At 53.7% G+C, this 19,899-nt stretch overlaps 1 protein-coding gene across 4 annotated transcripts in view; it reads left to right on the top strand.

The window, feature by feature from the left end:
* Positions 1 to 2,519: 2,519 nt before the first annotated feature.
* Positions 2,520 to 19,899, top strand: part of SLC8A1 (solute carrier family 8 member A1) — a 153,174-nt gene continuing 135,794 nt past the window's right edge. For 2 of the 4 annotated variants that reach the window (XM_064146230.1, XM_064146228.1), the window contains exon 1: positions 2,520 to 2,950. The gene's annotated coding sequence lies outside the window, so the exon portion shown is untranslated. The remainder of the gene's footprint in view (positions 2,951 to 19,899) is intronic. The other 2 variants (XM_064146227.1, XM_064146229.1) reach the window with 2 other exon arrangements.

Below are 19,899 nucleotides of genomic sequence, written 5' to 3'. Positions count from 1 at the left end.
ATTCCTTCTGCTCGTGTTTATCCCTTTGCCACACCACCATGGGGAGCACCTTGCACCCAGCAGCCAAAGTCAAACCAAACATCCACGGCTCCTTCTCAGCTGCTGAGAAGAGTTCTGCACCTTTAGCTTTGCCTGTTTTAGATCAGTGGCCCTGCTGGGCACTTGAGTCCCATTGAAGAACCACACGTGGGCAGACACAACTTTATCCCTCTCTGCAGAGGTGACCTGGACAACCAGAGTTAGCTACCAGACAAACCCAGGGGATTTTTCTCTAAACAAGTTCTCATCAACGTGCTCTTATGGCCAAGAGGGCCAAGGGCATCCTGGGGCCCATCAAGAAAAGTGTGGCCAGCAGGGCTAGGGAGGTTCTTCTGCCTCTACTTTGCTCTGCTCAGACAACACCTGAAATGCTGCATCCAGTTTTGGGCCACCAGTCCAAGAGAGACAGGGAACTGCTTGAGAGAGTCCAACAGAGAGCTAAGAGGATGACTGGGGGACTTCAGCATCTCTGCTATGAAGGAAGACTGAGAGGCCTGGGGGTATTTAGTCTGGAGAGGAGAAGGCTGAGAGGGGATCTGATCAATGTCTGTAAGTACCTGAGGGGTGGGAGTCAGGGTGAAGGTGCAGGCTCTGTTTGGCAGTGCCCAGTAATAGGACAATAAACAGCAGGTCCAATTCGGAACTCAGGAGGTTCCAGCTCAAGATAAGGAGAAAGCTCTTTGGTGTGAGGGTGCTGGAGCCCTGGAGCAGGCTGCCCAGAGAGGTTGTGGAGTCTCCTTCTTTGAAGACTTTCCAACCCCACCTGGATGTGTTCTTGTGTGACCTGCCCTAGGCGATCCTGCTCTGGCAGGGGAGTTGGCCTGGGTGACCTCTGGAGTTCCCTTCCAGCCCCTACCATTCTGTGATTCTGAAATGCCTTTCATCCCAGGTGTAGCCAATAAGCTCATAAAGTGAGGCCAAACCCAAATGATACCAGTAAAGGCTGTCACACTACTAACAAGCTGCTGCTTTGTTGGTCAGTCAGTTCACCACAAAGTGCTCTACAGGGGAATTTTGTGATATTGTCCATGTCTTACACTTTGTCCTGAACAGGGAGATGCAGTTTTCCATCTCTGCTGAAGGACATGGTCATAAAAAAAAATTATCTAATTTCTTGTTTGTTTTTGAAGAATAAAATGGCAGAAAGGAAGAAAATCACAAATGAAATCCAAAGGTAAAATCCTGGCCTGCTGTCTTGTCAGTGGTGACCAAAGCTACAAGCACAGCTGGCAAGGAAGAGGGAGAAGGTGTAAGAGGGTTCAGGAGCCAGAGTCGTGGCTCTGCCTCTCTGTGGGTCTTGTGGCACCTGAAGATGTGGGTGCAGAGGGCTACTCAAGGTCATTGAGTCCTTGTAGCTACCAGTGTGTGAGTTAATAGCTTTGGTCCTATTTTAAGTTCCCAAAGCCGCAGAGTTTTGCCTGGAGGGTGGGACACCGGGTTCGTCTGCTCCTTGCTGGAGCCAGCTAAGGGTGGAGTTGTTCAGGCATGGTGAGAAGGGGAATTGCCCACAGGAAGGACACTTCAGCTAGTCTGAGGTGCAGCAAGCCCTTCGGTGCCATGCTGCTGGCTTCCTGCAGAGCCTCACCAACCCTAATGACCTTCCTATGGGTTCAGGAGGCTCTGGGTTCAGGGCCTTACCCTGCCCTAGCCAGATTCGTGGGCAGTTCTCAGCAGGGCCCTAAATAACCCATATAGCCCTTGTTTGTCATCCCATGGACTACACTGTCCTCTGCAGACACCACAATATTGATGATGTCAGAGGCGAGTCAACCTCAACCCAGGGAGGGACCCTTGGGATACTCCTGGCATTTTGCCTCCCCACAGCAGCCATGGGCAAGTCTGTGGGGCACAATGATAGCCACAGCAGGGAACTCCCCGCTCCCTCCCCCTGCTTCCCTCTTCATCATCTCTCCCAGGGTTTGCTCCCTCCTGCAGGGTGGAAATCGTGGGATCACAGGTTGGAAAAGCCCTTTAAGCTCATCCAGTCCAAGCATTCTCTAACTCTGCCAAGGCTGAGGCTAAGCCATGGCCCTTGGCTTCACAGCTCTGCCTCTTTGAAACACCTCCACGGATGGGCATTCAGCTACCTCCCTGGGTAGCCTTTGCCAGGCTTTGAGAACTCTTTCACCCAAGAAGTTTCTTCTCATCTCCAACCTAAACCTCCCCTGGTGCAACTTGAGGCCATTTCCTCTTGTCCTGTCACTTGTTACTAGGGAGAAGAGACCGACATCCTCCCGGCTCCAGCCGCCAGCAGGTCTCCCCTCAGCCTCCTTTTCTCCAGGCTAAACGTGTTTGGGTTTGCCCTGGCGAGCTGCAGGGTGGCCGGGGAGAATGCGACGAGCCACGGAGGGCAGGACCGGGAGGTGAGCGGGCAGGGCGAGCAACGATGGGGGCAGGCAGGGCACGGATGGGGAGCGTCCCAAGCAGGGCAGGGCTGGGGCCTGCCCCACGCAGGGCGGGCAGGGCTGCTGGGGGTGGGTCCGCACCCAGTCCTGCCTTTCAAAGTCCCTCGCTCCGGGGAGGAAATCAGGAAATATTTCCAGCAAGAGGAGGAGAAAGAGAAAGAGGAGGAGGAGGAGGGCTGAAGCTGCCACCGGGGAGGAGGAACGGCGGCTTTCTCCTTATCCGCGGAAGGATGCGGAGGGAGGGGAGGCTGCCTGCCGGCGGGGCCGGCTGCGCGCATCCCTGAGGCGCTCTGTGTGTGTGTGTGTGTGTGTGTGTGTGTGTGTGAGCGCTCCCTCCCTCTATCCATCCATCCTTCCTCTCTCCATCCTCCCTCCCTCCATCCCTTTCCTCCCGCTGCCGCCGCCGCGCCGCAGCCGCGCATCGGGGGCTCCGCCGCCAGCCCCGCCGCGATGCTTCGCCACCTCTGAGCCGGCCCCGGCGGCTCCCGCTCCTGCTTCGCCCCAAGGTAGGACCGTGACCGACGGGCCCCCTCCCTGGCAACAGCTCTGCCCTGCCCTGCGAGCACCCCGCTGCCCAGACACCGCGGTCCCTAGTGCCGGGGAGGATGAGGAGGGCGGGCTGAGGTGGGGGGTGGCCGGAGTCGTGTGGGAGACACAATGGAGAGGCGGGGGTAGGATGCGCTCCTTCCCCGCCCCGGGCTTGCTTTCTGCAACCCACCCGTTAGGAAGGCGATGGAGAGCCCCCCCAACCCCACCCCCCGCCGGCCGATCGCGACATGTCGCGACGAGAGGAGCGGCTGCGGAGGGAGGAGGCCTCCCCCATCCGGCCCCACAGCCGTGCAGGTGGGGCTGGCAAGGGCGGGGGGGGGGTGGGGGGGTGGGGTGTGCTGGAGCAAATCCTCCACCCTCGGGGGGCTTTACGGACACCTTCCGCCCGCTCGGCGGGCGGGGGTGCGGTGCCCCCCCGGGGATGGATGATTCCCGCCCCGGGGATGGATTCCTGCCCCGGGGATTCCTACCCCGTAACGGCTGCCGAGGTGGGCGGCCGGAGGCACCTGCAGCCACCATCCCACGGCCATCCCCAGCGGGAGCGGCGGGTGCTCCGGAGGGCGGCTGGAGCAGCGCTCGGCACGTAGGCTTTGTCTAGGTGGAAGCATGGCTGGGGCTCCTCCGGCAGCTCCAGCGGAATTCTTCCCTCGCAGCCCTGCTGCTTCCCCCACCCGAACCAGCTCTGTGGCCGGGGAGGTTTGGGAGCTACCCAAACCAGGCGGTGGGGGATGCAGCAAGCACCGGTGAGAGGGGAAGCCCGGGGAGGAAAGCCACAAGGTCACTGGCACTTGGGTGTGAGCGTTTGATTTCAGGGCTCTCCTTTGGTTGCACTTGGCAGGAAGATGTTCGTCCAGTCCCACAAGCTGGAAATCGGCCAGGCAGGCGCTGGAAATGGGGCTCTCTGTGTGCTCTCCTGACACCTGTCCAGGCTTTCAGGTGCTGCCTCTGAGCAGCACCGAGAGAAGAGGTGCACTTCTCTCTAGGAGAGGGGAGCTGGGACACTAGCATGTTGATGTGGTGATGGCGGCCAGGAGAAAAAGGAGCCGTGCTGTGTGGCTGTGGCTGGGGCAGTGGGCATCGCCAAAGAAAGGCATTTGTGTTGCCTCCATGCACCTGACCACTGCTTCTTCTCTTCTCCTTTCCTTCAGGCTGCTTCATCAATAGCAGCTTTGCCCCTTTCCCAGCAGAGGCTGTTAGCCCAATCAGGGAAATAATCTGGCATTTCTGGAGCTGTGATTTACACTTGCCAAGCCATCAAACCCCACCGCCCTCTCCCATGGAAAGTTGATGCATTGCCTGACTCCTCTTACGCCTCACCAGCTTTGCCTCTCTGGAGGCAATAAACCACTCCTAAGCCAGTGCTGAGGAGCTGCGTTGCTCAAAGCTGCCCCAGCACCAGGGCTCGTATTCAAGACACTTGAGGAGATTGGATTACTCCTTATGCCCAGTGTCCCTGAACGCCAGCACATAGGAGCACAGCTTTAAGATGATGAAACTCTGCTTGCTTCTCTCTCCCCTACTTCTTGCTAAGCTGTTTGGGAGTTGCTCCCCAGATTTAAATGTTTGGGGTCCGGCAGATGTCCAGGCTGCACCCAGTTTGCTCTGCTGTCACTGCTGTACACGGTGTGGCATGAACTTGGCTCATGCCCTTGCTCTCTGGGGCCTACACAGCACCTTGCATGATGCCATATAGGCAGAGGCATTGCTTTCTCTGCCTGTTTGGGCCTTTGGTGCCATCCTCACCCGTGCAGGGTTGTCAGGGTGGTGATGTTCTGGCATTGCGCCTAGGACAGAATTTGCTTTTCCTGCTGTGTTCTCGGAGAGATGCGGTCCTGCTGGCTCACCAGGGAAAAGCCACCCTTCTCCAAGCATCCCAGTGAAGCTCAGCTTCTATAAATAAAGCCCAGTGTACCCCCAGGCACAAGCATCACCGGACAACCAATCAACAGGTTGGTCACAGGCAAGGCAAATGGCATGCGGCGCTGCCTCTCCTTGCGACTGGCACAGGGAACAACCTGCAGCTCTGCTCAAGCTCAGGCTGTCATCCTCTGCATGTGCTTCCAGCTCGTGGACATGGGTGCCCACAGCCAATCTGCCTTGGTGCAAATCCTGGCTGCACCTGGAGCTGCTGCAGGGTGCTTGGAGTGCTGTGCCAACCAGGACTCTGGCATCTGGTAGAGGCTGAGCTCACTGATCGGTCTTTCCTCGCCAAGGGTGTGAGAAGCATCTCTCCAGCTATTTGCAGGAAGCTTGTAGGACCTTGGTTTTCTGCACTCTCCCTCTGGTGATTTTAGCAGGGCTTGGGAGAAGGGGGGGTGATATGAACAGACTTTAAAAACCCACCTGGGTGTGTTCCTGTGCAACCTGATCTAGGTGCTACCCAGTTCAGCACGTTTCTGCTTCGGCAAGGGGGTTGGAACTAGATGATCTCTGGAGGTCCCTTCCTACCTCTCCCACCCTGAGTTTGTGAACCTGTGACTTCATATGCCTGGCTTCCTAAGGAAACCCGGCTACAAATAGAAGTGAGATTCACTACTGCTGCTGCAAAGAGCTCCTGGGGAGACAGAGGAGGTAGGGAAGCCTCGGGAGGAAGAAGGAAGGTTCACCTCGCTTTTTGGGATAGGCATCAAGGCCCAGCACACGCTTTGGCTCAGTCTCCCTCTCCCGAGGTCTAGTGGCCTGAAAAGTGGGCATTTGCTCTGCATTAGTGTTCAGCTCCCTCTAGAGTCAGCGGTGCAAGAGCTGTACCTCTGGATCGTGACTCTCCTGAGAGGTGCTACCACCCTTCTCCAGCCAGGGCTAGGCACCTAGCTGATGGATGGGACCTGCCAGCATGGGCTTCCAGCCCAAGCTAACCTGCCTGGCTCCTGTCTAGCGGTGTGCCCAAACTGCCCGGATCCACAGTGTCAGCCTTTCCCCACACACACTGCTGGGATTGTCTCCCACCTGGATGGGTGCAGGAACTTGGGGCTGTGGATTTGTCTCTGTTCACTCAAAGCTTTCTGTTCCTTCTTACTGTGGAGTTCAGGAGAGCAGGATGGGTGCAGGAGATTTGTCTCTGTTCCCTTGAAGCTTTCTGCTCCTTCTTACTGTGGAGTCCAGGAGAACAGAATGGGTGCCAAAACTTGGGGCTGGGGATTTGTCTCTGTTCACTCAAAGCTTCCTGCTCCTTCTCACTGTGGAGTCCAGAAGAGCATCCTACTGTAACAGAGGGACACCCCCTAGGTACTCTCCCAGCTACAAACACAGTGGAAAAATGGACCTGGAGAGAAGAGCTGCCCCAGGCAGAGAGGAAAGCAATAAGCCTGCTAATTCCTCTCTGCTGGGCCACATAAGGCATCTCCAAGCAGATGATTCCTCTCCAGGCTGCTCAGGCTTGTTAGCAACGTTTCATCCTTCCAGCACTCATGGGAGATGCTCTTTCCATTTTACAGTGGGAGATGCACAGCACAGGGAGGCAAAGGACTGCCCTGAGATCCCAGAGGGAGGGACCCTGGCAAGGTGGCCTCAAAGCTGGCTGCTGGAGAGCAGGCAGACATCATCATGCTTAAGGCAAGGAAGGAGATCCACAGGCAGAGGAAGGCATTAACAGCCGAGGGGAAATAATAGGCAAGAGCCTGATAGGGTTTGATATAGAAGAGACTAAAAGTAGGTGGAAAGGATAGAGAAACTGTCTGGAGACAGCAGCAAGTAAGAGAGGAGACGCAAAAAAAACCCAAAAAACTGAACCAAACAAAACCCCAACAAACAAAATCAACTTCAAACACCCCCACCCCCCACCCCCCCAGAATGTGGCCTTTCTCCCTTGCTTCTCATATCCTGGTGTTTTCCTTGCTGAGACCTTGGATCACGAGGGAAAGGGACAACTTGCCACTTGGTCCCCATCCTTTAGAAGGCAAGGCTGGAGTCTGCCTGAGAAGACACTTCCAAGTCCAGCCTTTCCAAGCTGCCCCAAAACTCATCCAAGCTGGCTGCAGTTTTGTAGCGGGCGATGTTTTTGTTTTCCTCTGTTTATCTGTTTATTTTGGAAAGTTGCTGGGGAGATGGTGGGAGGAGATTTGGGATGCTTCTCTGAAAAAAAGATAGAATGCTTGGAAAAAAAGAAAAGATCAGTTTGCAGCCTTGATAATGGTTCGAGCTTTCTGATGGCCTCTACAGAAAACCGGGTGGCCTGATGTGGGTTTTAACTTGATTGGCTTCGTGGAGGAGTTGTGCCTCTGACTATATTTGGAAAGGTTTGATGGGGTTTGGGGGGTTGTGTTTTGGTTTTGTTTTGTTGGGGTTTTTGTTGTTGTGTGTGGGGTTTTTTTTTATCTAATCCTGATGCAATCAGGATGCTGATGGCCTGGAAATAATTTCCTTGATGTGGAGATCTGGAGGGTCACGGGCAGGGGATGCCAGCAGGCTGTGCCTTGTTTTGGAGTGGCAGAGCTGGGTGGAAGGGAGAAGGAGCCCAGCAGAGCTGAAGCAGGGCTGTGAGCCAAAGGTTTCCCAAGCTGCTTAAAGAGACTTTGCGCTGCACGGCCCTGAGTGGTGATGTGGGCTGTGGACACAGCAGCTTTCCTCCATGGGTCCTGGTGCTAGGGTCCTCCTCCTGCTCTGCTAGGTAAAAGCCACAGCTGGCAGGAGCTGTTTTGTGCCAAAGCTGTGCCACCAGCTGGCATCCTGCGTGACCTGCACTAGATTCTGGCAGATCATAGAATCATAGAATGGTTTAGGCTGAAAAGGGACCTCAAACCTCATCCAGTTCCAACCTCCCACCATAGGCAGGGACATCTTCCACTAGAACAGGTTGCTCAAGGCCTCATCCAACCTGGCCTTGAACAACTCCAGGGAGGTTGTGGAGCACAGAATCACAGAATCTTTGATCACATTCGGTGATTCTGTGCTCCACAACCTCCTTGGGCAACCTGTGCCAGTGTCTCACCACCCTCACTGTCAAGAACTTCCTAACACCCAGTTTACATCTTCCCTCTGCCAGTTTAAACCCATTCCTCCTCGTCCTGTCACTACAAGACCTTGTCAATAGTCCCTCCCAACCCTTCCTGTATCCCCCTCCCCTTCAGATGTACTGGAAGGCGAGTCTCAGAAGATCTCCAGAGGTCCCTTCCAACCCCTAACATCCTGTGATCCAGAGCAGAAGTGAAGCCCAGCAGAGCCTCTGGCTGCCTAGACAAAGCTCCAAGCACTCTGTCGCCTTGCAGGGCTGTTGGCATTCGTTTTGTGTCCCTCGGCTGCAGGAAGCTGGACTCAGGCTCTTGGCTGATTTACCAAGTGAGGGTCAGAGCCCAGGCAATTTGTTTGGGGTTGGTTCTTCTTTTTCTATTTTTTTTTCCCTTGTAGCCAGGTCTTTTCTCAATGCAGGCTTTATTCCAGCTGCCCTGCTGTGAAGCAGATTGCTGCTTTCAGTGAGGCACAGGTGTGGAGGCTTCAGCACGGCCAGAAAGGGTCAGCAGGAGAAATTTGCTGACCCCTCCAGTGATGGGTGGGTGGGTAGGAAGGAGCCCTACTTTTATGCACTGCAAGGTGTTGCAGTGCTTTTTGTCGGGGAAGGCTGGATACTGCTTGCAGTAGGCTCTTAGGAGGTGAGGAGAGGCTGAGGGAGCTGGAGGTGTTCAGCCTGGAGAAGAGGAGGCTCAAGGCAGACCTCACTGTTCTCCATAGCTGGAAAGGAAGTGTGGCCAGGAGGACATGGGAGGTTGTTCTGCCCCTGTGCACAGCACTGGTCAGGCCACACCTTGAGTGCTGTGTCCAGTTCTGGGCCCCTCAATTCAAGAGAGATGTTGAGGTGCTGGAATGTGTCCAGAAAAAAGCAGCAAGGCTGGTGAGGGGCCTGGAGCACAGCCCTGTGAGGAGAGGCTGAGGGAGCTGGGGGTGTGCAGCCTGGAGAAGAGGAGGCTCAGAGTAGACCTCATTGCTGTCTATACCTGAAAGGAGGATGTAGCCAGGTGGGGTTGGTCTCTTCTGCCAGGCAACCAGCAACAGAAGAAGGGGACACAGTCTCAAGCTGTACCAGGAGAGGTCTAGGCTGAATGTTAGGATGAAGTTGTAGGCAGAGAGAGTGATGGCATTGGAATGGGCTGCCCAGGGAAGTGGTGGAGCCACCTTCACTGGAGGTGTTCAAGACAAGACTGGATGAGGCACTTGGTGGGGGGTCTAGTTGACTGGATAGGGCTGGGTGCTAGGTTGCACTGGATGAGCTTGGAGGTCTTTTCCAGCCTGATTGATTCTATGATTCTATGATGCAAGAGAAATGGAAAAGAGGCACTGCCACTTGGAGACTTCAGGCTTGACTTTGTGGGTGGGAGCATAGGGCAACTCACCTTTGCCAAAGGATGGAGGCCTGCTTGTTGGCTGGGAGCATCTGTCCTCTCACCTGGGGCCTTTTTGGGGGTCGCTGTCTTTTCCCGGTCGGCACTGGCAGGGGAGCAGCTGGCTTGCTTGGAGGCTCCTTTTGCCTAGCTTGCAGGCTCGCCGTGCCTTGGCTTAGCTGCTGCCTGCTGCTCTTGGTCCAGGGGGACCATATTTCTCCTGCCCCTGAGACCTGCAATGGGGCTTTTGAGCTGCCACCTTGCCTGTCTGCCTGCAGCAGTGCACTGTCCCCAGGAAAAGCTCCTCTGTGTCTAGCTCTGGCTATGGAATGGGATGGGCTGGCTGGGAGACCCCACGCTGTGCTCCTGGATGTGTCTCCCCTGCAGCACGTTGAAAAGCAGCAGCTCTGCTGTGAAGGGCAAGCTTCCCACTGTCTCCCAGCAAGGCAGCAGTCCCCCTGTGGAGAGGGGGTTCTGCTTCCACCTCCTTTAGCCCAGTGACAGGTCTGTGGAGACAGCCTCTCTCTCCCATGCAGGCTGGTAGCAGATTCACAGCAGGGATGTTTGGTATGAAGCTGATGTCACGGCAGAGTAGGCACTGTCGGGTAGTGCCGGTGGTGGCTGTAAGAGTGTGAACCTGCTGTGTTAAAGCTGCTCTCAACAGCTTTTCTGTCAGAGGCTGGGCAAAAAAAGAAAGAGAATTCCCATGGGGCCTACAAAAAAGCTAGGGAAGGACTTTTTAGGATGTCAGGTAGTGATAGGACTGGGGGGAATGGAACAAAGCTGGAAATGGGTACTAGGCAGAAGTTTTTCAACATGAGGGTGGTGAGACCCTGGAATGGGTTGCCCAAGGAGGTGGTGGAAGCCTCATCCCTGGAGGTGTTTAAGGCCAGGCTAGATGAGGCTCTAGGCAGCCTGATCTAGTGTGAGGTGTCCCTGCCTGTGGCAGGGGTGTTGGCACTGGATGATCCTTGTGGTCCCTTCCAACCCTGGCTGATTCTGTGATTCTATGAAGTGTCTCAGCTGGCAGCAGAGTGAAAGATAATAAAGCTACCAGCTTGCTGCAGGTGGTTGTAGACTTGTGTGTGATGCAAAGGTGCAGGAAAATAGCAGGGAGGGTCTTAGAGTGACTATTTGAAGGGTGAAGTGCTGCAGTAGAGCTGGGACTTCTGGGGGGCTGTTGCAAAAGAGAAGCTGTGCTTTGTTGAAAGGCAGAGCAGCTTTCAGCCTCACTTTGCATGCAGCAGCCAGCCAGCCTGGAGGAGCACTGCTGCCAGGGAAAGGTCAGAGCAGAGTCTAAAAAGCTATTTTCTACCCATCTGGCAGCTCCTGAGCTGAGGAGCTGGCAACAGGAGTCGTCTCCTCCCCAGCCTGCAAAGCCCGGAGCTCCAGTGCCCAGCAGAGAGGCAGGTATCTCTGCAGCCCTCCTAGCCCTGCTTCAGGCACCTGCCCTCCTGGGGTTCACAAGATTGACCTTGAATGCCTCCAGGGGTGGGGCCTCAACCATAGCCCTGGGCAGCCCCTTCCTATATCTCAGCATTCTCACTGGGGAGAGATTCTTCCTCTTCTTGTCCAACCTAACTCTCCCCTCTTCTATTTTCAATCCATTGCCCTTGTCCTATCACTACAAAGCGTTTTAAACAGTCCCTCCTCAGCCTGCCTGTAGGTTCCCTTCAGGTACTGAAATGCAGCTCTAAGGTCTCCCCAGAGCCTTCTCCTCTCCAGGCTGAACAACCCAAGTCTTCCAACCTGTCTTCATGGAGAGTTTCTCCAACCTTCTGAGCATCTTTGTGGCCTCCTCTGGACCTTCTCCAGTGGGTCCATGTCTTTCATGTGTTGGAGTCCCAAAGCTGGCCCCAGCCCTGCAGGTGATGTCTCAACAGAGCAGAGGGGCAGGATCCCTTCTCTCCATCTCGGGCCACTGTTCTTTGGATGCAGCCCAGGCTGCCCTTGGCCTTCTGGGCTGCCAGTGCCCATTGCTGGCTCCTGCCCAGCTTCTCACCCGCCAGCACCCCCAGGTTCTTCTCTGCAGGGCTGCTCTCAATCTCGTCACCCCCAACCTGGAGTGATACTGAGGATTGCCCTGTCCCAGGTGCAGAACCTTGCACCTCATGAGGTTCACCTGAGGTCACCTCTGCAGCCTGTCTTGGTCCCTCTGGATGACATCCTGTCACTCAGTTTTGTCAGCAGCACCACTCAACTTGGTATCATCAGTGAACTTGCTAAGGGTACAGTCAATCTCCCTGTCTGTGTCACTGGTGAAGATACTGAACAGCTCTGATCCCACACAGAGCTTTGATGGGCACCACTTGCCACCCATCTCCATCTGGACATCAAGCCATTGACCACCACCCTTTGAATGTGATCATCCAACCAATTCCTTATGCACTGCACAGTGCACCCATCAAATCCACACCTCTCCAGCTAGGAGAGAAGGATATAGGTGAGGACTGTGTCAAACTCTTTACAGAAATCCAGCTAGGTGTCATCTTTTGATCTTCCTGTGACCACTGATGTAGTCATTCCATTGTAGAAAGCCATTAGGTGCCAAGCCTGCTGCTGCAAAACCAACTGGTAGTGCCTAGAGGATTGTGTCTGCAAAGGATAGGGGCACAGGTACCGCTTCAGGAGAGCCCAAGCTGGCATCTCTTGGTTAGCTTGAGTTCTACCTGAAAGCTCTCAGGGAGTGGATTCTGAGAATCCCAGGGCAGCTCTGCTACCTCAGTGGTAAAAAGGGCTCTGGATGCTGCATCTAGGTGTGGAGTACTACTTATGGGCAGGGTTGTGCTGGCCTAGGATGGCGCTTTGGGGGCTGAGCTTGAGAACAGTTTGCACCCCTGCCAGTTGCTTGGTGTGATAGATCTGGCCCGGGGTGTGCCAGAGAGGCCAAGAGTGCAGCAGCAGTGTGGTAGATCCTCTCAATACCATGCTCCTTGGCCCAGCTTACTCAAATCCCAGTATGCTGATGAGAGGGACTACATGAGATTGGCTGCAAGTGAAGATGGAAACAGCAGTCTGGAGTCCTACCAGGAGAGTTACTGAAGCAAGAGATGGAGAAGGTGAATCCAGTGCAGTGATTCTGGCTGTCACCTGCCTCCCCACACACAATGAATTCATCCAGGCTGGACTAAGCTGGCTGGAGGTTAAGGAATGAAGCTCTATATGTACAGCTTAGCACAACACACAAGCAGCTATTTGCAATGTATTACAGTTATTTACCACTATATGCAGTTACATATGAGTTAAAAGCAATACAGAAACACAACACCCCTCCCAGCAGCAGCCAGAGTGCCCAGGAGGGGCTCCCAACCACCCTTCCACCTTCTTTCCACCCCCTCCAACCCTCTCCTTTATCTTAGGATCTCTCTCTTATGTGCAAGATGAGTTGGAAGAGGTTGGCAAGGGGGGTTAAGAAGCAGAATGGTTAGCTGGAAAGTGTGCAGGGGGTCAGGCAGAAGGGTCAGGCAGAGGTCAGACAGAGACTGTCTTTCTTTGTGTTCTTGCTTTTATATGGCTCAGCAGAAGGGATGGGTAATTTAGACATCACTATGTTTTATTTTCACAGCCAACAATCTAATTTCTCTCATTAAAATATTCCAATTAGCCTCAAACCAGCACAGGCAGGCAAGGTGTGCTGGGGCTGCTGATGTGTTTGCTTTTGTTGCTGATGAGTGGGGTGGGAAATGCAATTGAGACACCTTAATGAAAAGCTAAGCAGGTTGGGGTTGGAGGGAGGGCTGCTGCTCTGCTAGCCTTGCTTCTGGGTAGGAAATCAGCTCAGTGCTTTGCCTGGGAACCTTCCTAGAGCAGTGCCTGTGAACAGGGAGCTGGCCACGGGCTGGAGCTCCCTGCAAACACGGAGTAAGAGAGGCTCAGTGGACCAAGCTGTTTGTTTTGGACAGCACAGATAAAGAAATGCTGCTAATTTTATAGCTTGTTGCCTTCTCAAGAGGTGTTTTTGAGTAGTCAGGCTCTGGTTGTGTGTGCATGTAAACAGCAGGCTCTAGACAGGCATTTTCTAGCCCTACTCTGATGTTAATAACACTCCTTGGGAACTGGTTGAAGCAGGAAAGCTGATGGAGGTGTCTGAGTCTGGCTTGGTGAATGAATCACAGAATTGTAGTATGCCTTTTCTTGGAAGAGACCTTCAAGATCACCCAGTTCAATCTTTGACCCACCACTGCAGGGTCAACACTAAACCATGTCCCTAAGGGCCAGGTCCACATGCCCCTTAAACACCTCCAGGCACAGGGACTCCACCACTGCTCTGGGCAGACCATTCCAGTGTTTGATTAAAAAATGCTGGGGGAAGGCCAGCAGAGCCATAGAACCACAGACCCACAGAATGCTTTAGGTTGGAAGGGACCTCAAAGCTCAGCCAGTTCCAATCTCCCACCATAGGCAAGGACTCATCCAACCTGGCCTTGAACACCTCCAGGGAGGCTGTGGATCACAGAAGCACAGACTGTGATCAAAGATGACATTCTGTGCTCCACAATCTCCCTGGGCAACCTGTGCCAGTGTCTCACCACCCTCCCTGCAAAGAACTTCTCCCTAACATCCAGTTTCAATCTCCCCTCTGCCAGTTTAAACCCATTCCTCCTCATCCTGTCATTACAAGACCTTGTCAATAGTCCCTCTCCAGCCTTCCTTTAGCCTCCTTCAGATACTGGAAGGCCTCTCCAAGGTCTCCTCAAAGCCTTCTCTTCTCCAGGCTGCACAGCCTCAACTCTCAGCCTGTTCTCATAACAGAGCTGCTGCAGCCCTCTGAGCATCTTGGTGGCCTCCTGAGGACACTTCCATGTCCTCCGTGTGTTGGGGGCTCCAGAACTGCACACAGGACTCCAGGTGGGGTCTGAGGAGAGCAGAGCAAAGGGGCAGGATCCCCTCCCTTGCCCTGCTGGCCACAGTGCTCTTGCTGCAGCCAGCACACAGTTACTGTCTGGGCTGCACTCACACTGCTGCCTCATGTTGAGCTTTTCATCAACCAAGAGCTGGGTGATGCTGCTGCTGGTCAAAGAAGAGTCCTGCCACATGACCAGAGAAGTTGTGGCTGCTCCCTCCCTGGAGGTGTTCAAGGCCAGGTTGGATAAAGCCTTGAGTGACCTGTTCTAGTGGGAAGTGTCCCTGCTTATGGCAAGGGGTTGGAACTGGATGAGCTTTAAGATGCCTTTCAACCCAAACCATTCTATGATTATGTCCAGCTCTGCTGTCCCCATCACATAGAAGGACACAGAGCTGCTGGAATGAGTCCAGAGGAGGCCACAAAGATGCTCCAAGGGCTGGAGCAGCTCTGCTGTGAGCACAGGCTGAGGGAGCTGGGGGTGTGCAGCCTGAGGAGAAGGCTTCAGGTGGACCTAAGAGCTGCCTAGTAATAGTTGAAGGGATCCTGCAGGAAGGCTGCAGAGGGACTTTTCCTCAGGGTGTCTAGAGACAGGCCAAGGGGGAATGGTTTGAAGCTGAGGCAGAGCAAGACTGGAGCTGAGGAAGAAGTTTTTCAGTATGAGTGTGGTGAGACCGGCACAGGCTGCCCAGGGAGGCTGTGACTGCCTCCTCTCTGGAAGTGTTCAAGGCTAGGCCAGATGAGGCCTTGGGCAACCAAATCTAGCTGAGAGGTGTGGCAGGGTGGTTGGAGCAGATGACCTCTGAGGTCCCTTCCAACTTGAACCCTTCTAGGATTCTGTGCTTACCAAAGCCATTGGGTTTTTCTTCCAAAGCTCCAGCATTTCCCCACCCATCTGAACTCTTTAGATGAGTTCTGTGTTCCATATCTCCTGCTGTCAGGGGTAAAAACCTTGGCTGGAGGTGGAGAGGTGGATGAGGAAGGCCAGAAAGATGAATTACTTAGATGTTAATTAGCACTTTGGCCTTTTTTCTTTCTGTTTAATGTAATCCTTGATTTAAAACAACAAAACAAGATAACCAAACCCAACCAACCAAAAAAAAACCAAAACCAAACCCAGCTTTTATTAGAAAGTTTGAGAGGGAAGGACATGGCAAATTGTTCAAGTGGCTTTTTAATCTGACTTAGTGGCTGCCTGGTTTTTTTTTTCTGCCTGAGACTGCCAGAGCTTGGATCCTTTTAGGATTGTCAAGTTGGTTCAAAGTGTGATGGGACTCTTCCTTATGACCTAAATCAGTGACCCAAAGCATAATGTTTTCTCTGGAACCATCTGTTTCCTCTTCTTGCCAAGGGGATTTCACAGTGCCTGCTTGCTCTGAATAATTGTACTTGTGCAAGGATTTGACTTGACACAGGGAGAAAGTTAACTGCATATGGCCAGTTCTGGGCCCCTCAATTAAAGAGAGATGTTGAGATACAGGAATGTGTCCAGAGAAGGGCGATGGAGCTGGTGAGAGGAACACAACTCTGTGAGGAGAGGCTGAACAGGCTGGGGGTGTTTAGCCTGGAGAAGAGGAGGCTCAGGGATGACTTTGTCGCTGTCTACAGCTACCAAAAGAAGGCTGTAGCCAGGTGGGGGTTGGTCTCTTCTCCCAGACAACCAGCAATAGAACAAGGGGACACAGCCTCAAGTTGTGCCGGGGGAAGTCTAGGCTGGATGTTAGGAGGAAGTTCTTCCCAGAGAGAGTGATTGGCATTGGAATGGGCTGCCCAGGGAGGTGGTGGAGGCACTGTCCATGGTGGTGTTCAAGGAAAGCCTGGATGGAGCACTTAGTGCCATGGTCTGGTTGAATACATAGGGCTGGGTGCTAGGTTGGGCTGGATGATCTTGGAGGTCTCTTCCAACCTGCTTGATTCTATGATTCTATGAGGGCAGGTGGACGCTCTTGAGTTCTCTGTTGAAATGCCTACCCCATAGAAAGAGAAGGTGAAGGATCATGAGGATGAGTAATACCTCGGGCCCACACCAAGTTATTTTTTTTCAGGCCTGCAAATTTAAAAAAGCCAACAAACCACCTTCCAAATTGCATCTGGGTTAAACAGAGCAGATACCCTCAGTAAGCTTGCAAGTGGCACCAAGCTGGGTGGCTGTGTCCAGCTGCTACAGGGTAGGAAGGCTTTGCAGCAGGACCTGCACAGATCAGAGCCATGGGCCAAGGCTCACTGGATGAAGTGCAACAAGGCCAAGTGCCTGCACCTCCAAGGACCCCATAGGGAGCTCCAGACTTGGGGACGTGTGGTTGGGAGAGACTTGGAGAGGGAGCTGGGGGTGTTGGTTGGCAGTCAGTGACCATGAGCCAGCAGTGCCCAGGTGGACAAGAAAGCCAAGGGCAGCCTGGCTAGGGTCAGAAGCAGGGTGGGCAGCAGGGACAGGAGGTGCCCATCTTCCTGTGCTCAGCACTGGGGAGGCCACAGCTCAAGTGCTGTGTTCAGCTCTGGGCCCTGCACTGCAGGAAGGACACTGAGGGGCTGGAGCCTGTGCAGAGCAGGGCAGTGAGGCTGCAGAAGGGCCTGGAGCAGCTGGGCTGTGAGGAGGAGCTGAGGGAGCTGGGGGTGTGCAGGCTGCAGAACAGGAGGCTGAGGGCAGAGCTCATTGCTCTCTGCAGCTCCCTGCAGGGAGGTTGGAGCGAGGAGGGGGCAGCCTCTGCTCCTTGGTGCCAAGGGACAGGAGCAGAGGAAATGGTTCCAAGCTGCCCCAGGGGAGGCTCAGGCTGGATGCTAGGAAATATTTCTGCCCTGGAAGGGTTCTCAGAACTTGGAATGTTCTGCCCAGGGCAGTGCTGGAGTCCCCACCTCTGGGGGTGTTTAAGCAGAGTGTGGAGCTGGTGCTGAGTGACATGGTTTAAGTGCTAAGCCTTCAGAGCTGGGTCAAGAGTTGGACTGGATGAGCTTGGAGGCCTCTTCCAAACAGATGTTTTCTGTGATCCTATGATACCAATGCAGCCTGGGTTTCATTAGCCCCTTTGTGGAAGATCTCTGAGACTTGGAGTAGTGGGACACACAGGAGTGCAGGCATTGAGTGACTAATTCATGCTGCAGCTAAACCTCAGTGACCATGACTGCACATCTGTTTCAACTTAGCTGCCTGCCAAATGGCCTGCAACAAGGTGTTTGCCTTTACAAACAGCAGCTCTCCATTCTCTAACTCCAGCTTGGGAAGTGATGGCTGCAGCCTGCACGCTGGGAAGCAGAAGATACCTGGAGGCTGTGATCAGGGGAGGAATGCTGAGGGCTTCTGACTCCAGCAGTAAGAGGCTTTTGTGGCATTAGCAGCACTTCCAACACAAACAGCTTCTGTCTTTCCAATCTGTGTTCATACAGGAGACTCTTTCTTGTTCACCTTGTCTCTTCTAATGGCCTGCTGCTCTGATTTGTGGACTGCCTGCTCTGTCTGTCCTTTTGTTTTCTGAAGGGATCCTACAGGAAAGGTGCAGAGGCACTGTTCCTAAGGGTGTCTAGAGACAGGATGAGAGGGAATGGTTTGAAGCTGAGGCAGAGCAGGGTACTGAGAAAGTTTTTCAGTAGGAGGGTGGTGAAACTCTGGAACAGGTTGCTCAGAGAGGTTGTGGATGCTTCCTCCCTGGAGGTGTTGGAGGCCTGGTTGGATGAGGCCTTGAGCAACCAAATCTAGTTGAGAGGTGTCCCCTGCCCATGAGACAGAGGTTGGAGTAGATGATCTCTGGGGTCCCTTCCAACCTGAGCCATACTAGGATAATTAGAAAAGTTGGAGGAGCAGTGGGAGAGGGGAGGCTGACCAACAGTTCCTGGTCAGTCTAAAAATGGTCATGAGGAGTACACGGAATGGTTTGGGCTGGAAGGGACCTACCTTAAACATCGTCTGATTGCAACCCCTCTGCCATGAGCAGGGACACCTCCCACTAGCCCAGCTTGTTCAAGGCCTCATCCAACCTGACCTTGAACATCTCTAAAGAAAGGACATCCACTGCCTGCCTGGACAACATGTTCTAGTGTCTCACCATACTCAAAATTCCCAGTGCTATCCTTCCAGCCCTATGATCCTACTTAAATGATCCTTAAATAAAAGCAAATAGTAGATCCTGAGACATGGGTGCAGCACAGACTCCTCCAACCAGCTTTTCACTTGCACAGAGCCCCATCCCTGCATAAGATGCTCCTGCCCTAATTTCTGTGCCATGGGGATAAGGAAAGGGGGTGCTGGTGACCAGGTGCTGTTCTCCAAAGGAGTGTTGCTGTGCCTGTGTTCGGGGCATAAATGCTTCTCCGCAGAAACACCTGCCTGGCCACACATCTGCAGCCAGTAGTGCAGGGTGGCTGCAGAGCCAGCCTGCTTCCCAGCTGTGCTCTGAAGGAAGATCTCTTCCAGAAGGAAGAGGGAAGATGTGTTTAGCCATTGTGGTTGGGTCATGCTTGCTATCAGCAGGCCCAGGTGAAAGCTGGGAAGCTGTTACTGGATGCAGCCTTTAGCATGGATGAGTTGGTCTTGGTCTCCCAGTGCATAGAATCACAGGATCACACAGGATCACAGGATCACAGAGGATCATAGACTCACAAGATACTGGGGGTTGGAAGGAACCCAGAAAGATCATTGAGTCCAACCCCCCTGCCAGAGCAGGACCATACAATCTAGCTCAGGTCACACAGGAACACATCCAGACAGGCCTTGAAAGTCTCCAGAGAAGGAGCCTCTCTGGGCAGCCTGTGCCAGGGCTCTGGGACCTGTACAGTAAAGTTCTCCCTTGTGTTGAGCTGGAACCTCCTGTGCTGCAGCTTCCATCCAGTGCTCCTTGTCCTATCCCAGGGAGTAAGTGAGCAGAGCCTGTCCCCCTCTCCTGACCTCCAGCCCTCAGATACCTGTAAACATTTATTAGATCTTCTCTCAGTCTTTTCCTCTCCAGACTAAAAAGAATCATAGAATCAGTCAGAGTCGGAAGGGACCACTAGGATTATCTGGTTCCAACGCCCCTGCGTGCAGTGTTGTGTTTGCTGGAGAGCAAGCAGATGTCAAAATAGCAGAGTGAAAGAATTGGGGCTGTTCAGCCTGGAGAAGAGAAGGCTCTGGGAAGACCTCACAGCTGCATTTCAGTATCTGAAGGGGATCTACAGGCAGGCTGGGGAGGGCCTGTGCAGAAGGGCCTGGATTAAGAGGCCGAGGGCAGCGGATTGAAAGTGGAGCAGGGCAGAGTTAGGTTGGACTTGAGGAGGAAGTTGTGCAGAAGGAGAGTGGTGAGACACTGGCACAGGCTGCCCAGGGCTGTGCTTGAGGCCCTGTCCCTGCAGACCTTCAAGCTCAGCCTTGCTGTGTCCCTGTGCAGCCTGCTCTAGCTGGAGGTGTCCCTGCTGAGTGCAGGGGTCTTGGCCAAGATGCCCTTGGAGGGTTCCCTTCCAGTCTGTGAATCTGTGAGTCCTGACAGGAGTTGCAGGTGTTAGACTTCAGGAGATGGTGTCTGGATCTTCTGCTAGTGTTCCACCTCTGACATGGACTCAAGAGCACCATTCTTCTCATAGAGGGTTCAGCCTTTCATGGCTGGGGTATTTAATGTCTTGCCTTCATTCTGAGTTGTGGGAGTCTTTTTAAGAGCATAACCAGTTCAGCCTTCTCCCTTCTCCAGCAAAGTAAAGCTCTTGCCATGCTCATTTTCCTCCCTTCATAGGAACTTTGGAACGTGCCATGTGATTAAATTAACTTGGAATGGAGAAGCACACAGCATGG

Source organism: Pogoniulus pusillus, chromosome 7 (genome assembly GCF_015220805.1).
Source record: "Pogoniulus pusillus isolate bPogPus1 chromosome 7, bPogPus1.pri, whole genome shotgun sequence".
NCBI lineage: Eukaryota > Metazoa > Chordata > Aves > Piciformes > Lybiidae > Pogoniulus > Pogoniulus pusillus.
Note: the sequence above shows the minus strand (reverse complement) of the source record. Positions and strands in the feature narration are given on the sequence as shown.